Source organism: Saccostrea echinata, unplaced genomic scaffold (assembly GCF_033153115.1).
Source record: "Saccostrea echinata isolate AGI-Se365-2 ecotype Australia unplaced genomic scaffold, CSIRO_AGI_Sech_v1 ptg000012l, whole genome shotgun sequence".
Taxonomy (NCBI): domain Eukaryota; kingdom Metazoa; phylum Mollusca; class Bivalvia; order Ostreida; family Ostreidae; genus Saccostrea; species Saccostrea echinata.
The window spans coordinates 2569609-2578787 of record NW_026889761.1 but is presented as its reverse complement, the minus strand read 5'-3'; positions in this window follow the sequence as shown (position 1 = coordinate 2578787).

The following is a 9179-nucleotide window of genomic DNA, read 5'->3' as shown; positions in this document are numbered from 1 at the left end:
TTTCCAAACGGGTAAAGATGTTTCCAGATGTGATGATAACGAACTATCCATAGAAAACGCACAGGAAATCCAATCTTCAACTCCAGTAAGTGATCCTCACAAATAACCATAAAGATATGTAAATATCTCCAAGTGTAAAAATAAATCCCGATCTTCTAAACGCTTTACCTTAGCAATGATGTTCAGGGTGTCCTATGTGACGCAGATTAAGATTTTGTTTTTATTGCACATACAGCTTCATATGACTTTATGCTTGACAACAATTGTTTGCTTAATTTTTATTGAACAAAAGAAATAAGATTTAATTTAAAGAACCATACATAATAGCATAATTTTTTTCAACTTCGGAGCTTCGCCAGTGCTTCCTAAATTTCTCGAAGTAAATACGTGTTTATTTGTTATATGCTACAGTAGTCTGTTTCTACAGACCAGAGACTTCTAAAAGTTTTGCCACGCTTTCGTACAACGAAAGTGTCGTTTTATGTAAATACCAGGTTTACTGCTGTATTAGTTTCTGTCTTAATTTTTTGACATTTTTTGGTGTTCTCTTTGTTTATATCGTTTTGAATTTTTCAATGTGGTCCGCCACCTTAACTATGCGGGGACAGCATGCATGATCTTTGGCTCTTTGTTTTCATTTTTTTCTCTATTCACTATTGTTTTTTATGTTCTATGTCTTTTTACATATTGAATTTACAACACATACTAGGCATACGTCTGTATCTAATTTTGCTACCACGTTTGCGGCGATTCATTACACATTTTTCATTCTCTATTTTTTTAATAGGTAACACCTTAGAACAATAACGTTCTGCTATCGGGGTTTTCTATACGAAATGTAGAGGAATATTGATAAGGTCTTCATTCAAAGTTTTCAACATCGCTTATTTATTTTATTTCATACATAAACTGAATACATTATTTCGAATTCACATGAAAAAAAAGGTTCATATCGAATTATCATAAATTATTTCTTCCAGCTTCTCATATTTTTTTTTAAATTCTCTTATCTGGTGATAATGAAATTAATCCTGGTCCAACTTTAGAGAACTCCCTTGATATTATACATTTGAATATATGAGATATATCAGAAATAAAATAGACTCGTTAAATTATTTAGTACAAGAGTTTGATAGTTTATGTTTTACAGAAACCCATTTAAATTCAACTATAAGAAATGACGATTTTCATACTGAGGGATTTGGTAATATTTTTAGAAAGGATAGGAATTCATATGGAGGGGGAATCATGATTTTTGTCTCTAACTCTCTAAAAATTTCCTCGAAGGGAAGATTTAGAACCACGACATAAATAGAGTTTTTGGATTGAAATTGAACAACCAAACGATAATCTATTTATTTGTTGTGTTTATCGCCCACCAAACTCATGCAATGATTTCTGGTGGAAATTTTCATGGTCCATTGAAAAAATAAGTGATATGTCAAACAATATTGTAATACTCAGAGATCATGAGCATGGCTGGGCTTTCTACGAGAGTAACACAAAATACAAAAAAACGGTTGACGCAAATATCATAAAGCTACGTACATATATGTGAAACAAAATTACTGTAACAGGCATGCATAAAAACGCAAATTATGGAGCTATAAAGAAGCAAATTTAGAAGAACTTAATGTTTTATTAAGTAACTTTGATTGGGAAAGCATAATTACAAAATCAGCTGATATTGAAACCGCTACAACAAACTTTACGCAACAATTTATGTTAATTATACGCGAATGTATACCCGAAAAAACTGTTACGATAAGACCAAACGACAAACCATGGATGGACTTTTTATTTAGAAGAAATATGCAACTTAGGAATAGATTAAGGAAAATAACACAAAATAACCCAAAAAACAAAGAAAGAGTCAGATAGAGAGGAATTTCGGAAAATTAGAAATAAAGTAAATAATATGAAGAAATATGCAATGGCGAATTATTATGACATTAATTCTCATTAAAACGACGCAAATAAAAGTAATAATAAGCTATACTGGAAATTATTAAAGGATGTCTTTCACGCCAAGACCTCATCCGAAATACCCCCTATTCAGCAGGTGAATGAAAACGGTGATCACATATACGCATTTTCCAAAGATACGGATACAAAGATACATAGCGGGTTCCAGTAAATATTCAACCAAGCCTCTTTCTTTACTCCTCACAAAGATATTAACAGTAGTGAAGAAGAAACTTCAAGAGTACTGTGCAACAATATATTCAAGAAGTGGTGTAAATCAGATGTGAATACTTAAAAATTCCAAGGAACTTTTGGAAAATTTGAAATCACAAGATTTTACCAAAATCAACAGCTGAAAAACTTACGACTTTTCAACTTTATTCACAACCATTCCCCACGATAAATTAAAGTCCAGATTTTTTGATATCATTGACAGCTGCTTTTTCAATAAAAATGGAACTCGTAAATTTACTTACCTTGTCATTGGTCATTTGCAAAATTCTGATTGTACACACAAGTACTCTGAAGTTGACATTAAAAATATGCTTGGGTTTCTGATTGACAATATCTATGTGGTTTTTGGAGACCAGGTCTTCAAACAATCTATTGGAATTCCCATGGGTACCAATTGTGCCCCGTTATTAGCAGACCTTTTTTGTATTCATATGAAGCAGAATTTGTCCAAAATCTTATATGTGAAAAGAAGAAAACACTTGCTGTGGCCTTCAACTCGACATTTAGATACATCGACGACGTATTGTCAATTAACAATGGCTATTTCCTTTCTAATGTCGATACGATATATCCCGATGAGCTTGAGATAAAAGATACCACAGAGTCTGACACATCTGTTTCATATTTGGATATTTTACTTGAAAAAGACGTTAATGGTAATCTAACAACCAAGCTTTATGATAAACATGATGACTTTTACTTTTCAATCGTCAACTTCCCTTACTTATGCAGCAATATACCTTCATCATCTGCATACGGGGTATATATCTCTCAGTTGATTCGATACGCAAGAGCATGCTCTACGTATGTACAATTTCTAAAGCGAGGTAAATTATTGACAAACAAGTTGATGAAACAAGAATATCAGCTGTCTCGTTTAAAGTCATCATTTCGTAAGTTCTAGTCGATACAATGACCTTGTCAGCATATACAATTTATCATTGAGTCAAATGCTGACTGACGTTTTTTATACTAATTGTTAGGCCATGATTTACACAATGAATTGTCGACGGATTTTTCCGTTATTTCCCGATCATGACAAGGAGCACACGGCGGGTGTGACTGGTCGGCAGGGGATGCTCACTCCTCCATGGCACCTGATCCCACCTCTGATGTTTGGAGATCCATGTTTGCTCTGCTCCTATTTTGTATTGTAGAATGGACTTTTGAGCTTGAATACTGTTCGTTATCTCCATATATTTCATTACAAAAGAGCTCGAGTGACGTGCGCCTCACTGAACATAATCTTAATCGTGACTTGAAAATTCTTGATGAATTGTCCAAAAAATTGTTATTGAATTTTAATTCAAGTAAAACAAAAGTAGTATTCTTCAGCTTAAAAAATACAAACCGATTACGTGAATTATTTTTTGGGGACTGTCAGTATCACAACATAAACATCTTGGTGTTATTTTTTCATCTAAGTCAGTCTGGACTGACTACATTGATAGTATTGTCAGTAAAGGCTACAAAAAACTTGGACTTCTCAAGAAACTTAAATTTTCAGTGTCTAGAGATACTTTATCAAAACTTTACATTTCCTTAATTCGACCACAGCTTGAGTATGCATCTGAAGTTTAGTCAGGTTGTTCGTTGGCAGATATCGATAAACTTGAAAAAGTTCAATGACGGCTGCAAGAATAGTGACAGGTCTTTCAGTATTAGCATCGAGAAACTCATTGTATGTTGAAACTGGTTGGGAATCTCTTGTAATAAGAAGAGACAAAGCCAAACTTCTAAAAATGTTTAAATCCACAATAATTTAGCTCCTGATTACTTATAAATATAGTACCGATGGTTAGAAACACTGTTTCAATTACAAAACTCGTAATTCATATAATTGTTCCTTACCAAAATGCAGGGTTGAATTATTCAACTTTTTTTTTTTCAAAACTCAGCGGTTTAACTAATAACGTCAATATGAAATTACGTAGATCGTTTAAGACTAAACAATCAATTTATTGTCACATGACGAACTTGTTTTACACCGGTGTAAAAACGCCTTTATTCAAATAGTGTTATTTAAGGGAAAAATTTGGAAATGTAAATGTTGATACTTGAGATATAAAGTGTGTCTCTCATACTGTTTGAGAGTCAAAAGAATTATACTTGAGATATAAAGCTTATCTCTCAAATAATGATACCTGAGATATAAAACCAATCTCTCATATTGTTTGAGTCAATTTAGGAATAACAATACTTGATATCTTTCATAAAATGAAAACACCTTTGGAATTTACTGGGGTCCGTGTTTATTCTTCGTTCACAGATTTGTATTATATACCGATTTTTTAAAGATCGGTCACTGTTTGTTATGATCTTTCTTTTCAATTTTCTGACAACGTTAAAAGTCCAATACTTTCATTATTTGGATGCTTTACAGACTATTAAAGAAAAAGATCAATTAACAACTAAATTGCATGAAAACAAAAAGACTTCACCTTTTCCATCGTCAAAATTCTTTATTTTTGTAGTAACATTCCGCCATTACCTGCCTAATGCGTGTTTCTGTCTCCCATCTTATTCGATCCTTTATAGCATGCTTTGAGTTCATCAATTTGAAATCGAAGCAGGCTACTGGCAAACAAGGTATTAATTTTACAGGAATTTTAACAATTTCCTTTAAAGACAGTATTCCAGAAATTATTTTACTAAATGCAAACCTTATACGGAGTTAATTTCTTCCTACTTATTTGATACCAAAAAGTGCATATTCTACGTACAGTCAAATTCTAAGCTGAGGCAGACTGCTGATTATTTGACAAATAAATTGATGATACAAGAGTTTCAGAAATTTCTATTAAATTCAGTATTTCCCAATATGTTTTTGCTTTGGAAGAGAACCAGACAATCAGGTTTAGTAGGTGATTGAATGAAACAGGTTTGATATCGGTATTTCAATAATGATATTATTTTCTTTCCTTTTTCTGCAGAAGTTGATTTCAATGGCTCTTTTGCATTCCGTGCCAATGTTTTTACATTTGACGACAATGCCTTGCTTCACTATTTTTTAAATAATTGTATTATCCCTCGGGTAAATTACAATTAATAGAAGTAAACATGAATATTGACATTGCACATATACTTGCGTTGAACTTTTCTGATGTCAAAATAAAATGCATACTATAATCTTTTGCATCCCCGTCTTTTTATTGTGTTTTGAATGCGTAGCTATCAACACATTTTATGAGCAAAATGCTTGTGAAATGTAAAAATATCTATCTGTGTTTCAACCCGAACAAAAATTAAAGTGTCGATATAAGTCTACGATGACGGATCTTGTACGTTCAAGAGCGGAAAACTCTGATATTTATTCTTTTTAGATGATTATCTACAACAATAAAAGATATTTATCTTCAGAAAATGTGATGTTTTGACTTTAACCTCACTACATAACCTGGTTAAAAAGTTAGACCTGTGGGGCATAATAATCTGGCATCATTGCGTTTGTTGCCAGAAAAATTCAAGCCAAATAAGTATATTAATGGTATAATTCAATTTGTCGAAAGAAATATGAAGTACGTCTGAATATTTAGCTTTTTTTTTCCATAAAATAAAAATGGAACATAAGCATCCAATTAAGCAGTTATTATAAATTATATAAGGTATATTAAGTATAGAATGGAATATGTCTGCTCATTCATTGAAAATACTGCATGCTTGGAAAAAAGATGGGGTATATATCTATAGAGAAGCATTATCCTGGATATATTGTACTGAGGTTCATGAACATCAAATGCAACTAATTAATATTATGATTGGGTTATAAAATATCTTGAATACAACGAAACCTGTTTTATCCGACATGCACTGGTAGAAAATAAACACGATGTAGGTTGCACAGTGTAAAGATCATAGAAATTAGTAGAAATGAGAATGAAATTCTATGTCGGAATTCACAGATTGTACTGGTGTCGGAGAAAACAGTTTCCTCTGTAATACGTTTGATAATAGAGCAATCTTTATCCAAATTATCCGTCAAGGCATCTTCATGTGGCAGTGTTCGTAAATAAAAATATTTCTAATTTCCAATTTATTACAACACATATTATTTACAGCTTTAACTTGGTACATTTGGCAAGGAAAATTGATAAAACATTATTGCTTCAGCAAATAGTTCACCACAAAAACCCCTCAAATCATAATTCTTTACAAGTTTTTTCTCTTAATATATAACATTATCTAAAAAAAAATTGAATAGAATCCCATGATAATCTTAAAATTGTCTCTTTTATCAGAAATGTTTTATCTGACTGATTGGTGGTCGTCGTTAATTTGAGGCCTGGTTTCTCAATTTTGAATGTCCATCTGTTGTAAGTAAAAAAAATAATAAAAGTATTAAATAATGTTTAAGAAAGATAAAAGGGTATGTTTTATAAAAAAAAAATTAAAAATTAAATAATGTTTTATAACAAAGTAAAAGAATTAAATAATGTTTCAGAAAAAAAAGAAGGGGATATTTTATACCTCTTACGAATATTCTAATAACCGTTTAAAATGTTCAAGGAAATACCAAGGGTAAATACTGGATATTAAGATTTAGTGTTGTTCACTTAGTGACGTCTTATCAACATCATTGTTTCCCTCACATTTGTCCCACTCTTTACTGTAGGATACCAAGGTTTCCACCAGCTCGCCGGGTACCACTGACCGTTAAGGAAGGCGTGGTGACAGATGTTAAACCACCACCCTCCTCTAATGGAATTATCAGCAGCACAGCTACCACTACTCCACCTGTCGTTGTCTCTGTCTGGTGTAATGAGTGACATCCCAGACAGGTTGTAGTAAGAATAACCAGTGTTTAACATACTGTCACCTGTAGAATAAAATAAATTATGTTCAAAACTTAATTCAGTTCAAGGCATTTCATTGTCAATATCTGAAATGATTAAAATATATTATACAAACCCAACACAAGATTTCAAATAAGTTACATGAATTTTGAAATAATTTAAATGGACTTTTATGCCTAACAAAGGATGTCAAACAAGTTACAAGGACTCTGAAAAGATTAAAATGAATTGTGCACACCTAGCACAGGATTCAAATAAATTACTTCTTTCTTAAAATTTAACGACTTTTATTCGACTCAAAACAATATTCCCCTATTTAAGTCAAATAGCGAAAAATAGAATACTTCAAAATGACGCACACAATAACATTTCATCCTTTCTATTGTTGTTTATCATTTGCTAGATCATAACATATCCACATAATCATATCCCATTCTCTGACATTAGCTTATTGAGACTAGTGACACCAAATAGCGATTAAATCATGTAAAAGCTATGCTTTTATGGTGAAGAATGTGACATATACAAAATATATTGGCTGATGAAAATCTTTAAAAAAAAAGATAATTATTTATTCAAAAACAATAGCTGTAGCATTTTTTTTTCAAAGTAATAAATGGTTTTCTCAGACCATATTTCCATTTATACCAATTTTTAGACGATGGCTATTTATAGCCACAGGCTATTGCTGCTGCTTTTGGGCTATAAATAACAACAGTGTAAAATCACGGAGACCCTAGCGGCGATTTTTGCAGAGTCAAAATAATGAAAATAGGGTTGATTCAATGTTTGAAAATAAAACGCACATAGTTAACAAATACTCTCACGTTATTTCAAAGACATTTTGTTGATGGGCACAAAGCTGAATTCCTGATTTTTGCCGTTATCAATATTTCTCGCCTCATGAATATTCATTAAATTACGCCTACCTACAACTAATTCGTACACAGACCGACTCGTATGCTATATTCGTATGCAAACTACCGAAGAGGCTTTCTTTTAACGTTGTGTTAATGTGAAATTAAATAATATTTATTAATAGTCAGAATATTTAAGGGAAAATATTTGAGAATAATGGTTTCACATTTTAACTTTGAAATCAAATAATTATAATTGCTAAACACACACACGGTGGTTTCTTAGTCATATGTATGCGACAAACGGTAATTACGAGACGTTCCCAATTTGATACTCGTTAATTATAAGATACTCCATGCTAGGAAAGCGTCGATCTCCAAATTTCTCCAATTCCTAAAGTACAATATGATTCGAGGACTGCACATTCCTTGTTCCGGAATTGCATGTTTTATAAATGTTTTATTTTAGACGTTCTGTGGAATTTTTATACAATAAAACTTTGAAAGTAAACTGTAATTTTACGATGTCTTTTGACTGTTTGAATTTCTAATATCTGTTGACGATAATATATTAGAAATATCAGATCACGACATCTTATCGATAATAACTTAATAAAAGAGTTGTTGGAGGCAGATACGATGCCATAAAATTTGCAAAGTTTCTTACGATTCTATTCATAAAAAAATAATAATATGCCATTGCCTAATTATCTCGGACACAAAAACTACTAAATGAATGCCAATTTATCAAAGTTATAATCAAAAAGACTGTGATGGACAAAAAGTTAACAATATATTTCATTCGTATTTGAAAATTCTATCGTGCCTCGAATAAAATTTACCCTTTAAAAAGTATAAGAAAAAAGGTTCTAAAATACACGTGCGTGAAATATTAGGGTTTTCTTGCGAATTCAGTGGGCTTAATTTAGGTCAGTCTTGTCCTTCGTGTGTTCACAAATTAAATTTGGTATTGCGCAATGACTAACAGCAATAAGCAGGGTCAGTGCATATTAACATTACGTATGAGAAATTGCATCGTCACAAACCAAGGCCAAAATATACGATCTTCTCCCATTCTGAAGAGAGCTATATGCGGACTCCGAACCGTGGCTTGAGACGATGGAGAAATAGAGGCTGACAAATATTTTGTTTTTCTGTTCTTCTTTTTTTTCTTTTTGAACAGTATATATCAAACAAAGAAGTAAGACTTCTGTACAATGCCTGAAGTCTTTCAAGCTTTTAGAAATAAGTTAATTACAGCCAGGGAATTTGGCAAAGATGGGAATCCAAGGATAAAGTCTATTGCATTATCTTTCAGCATATGATTTAT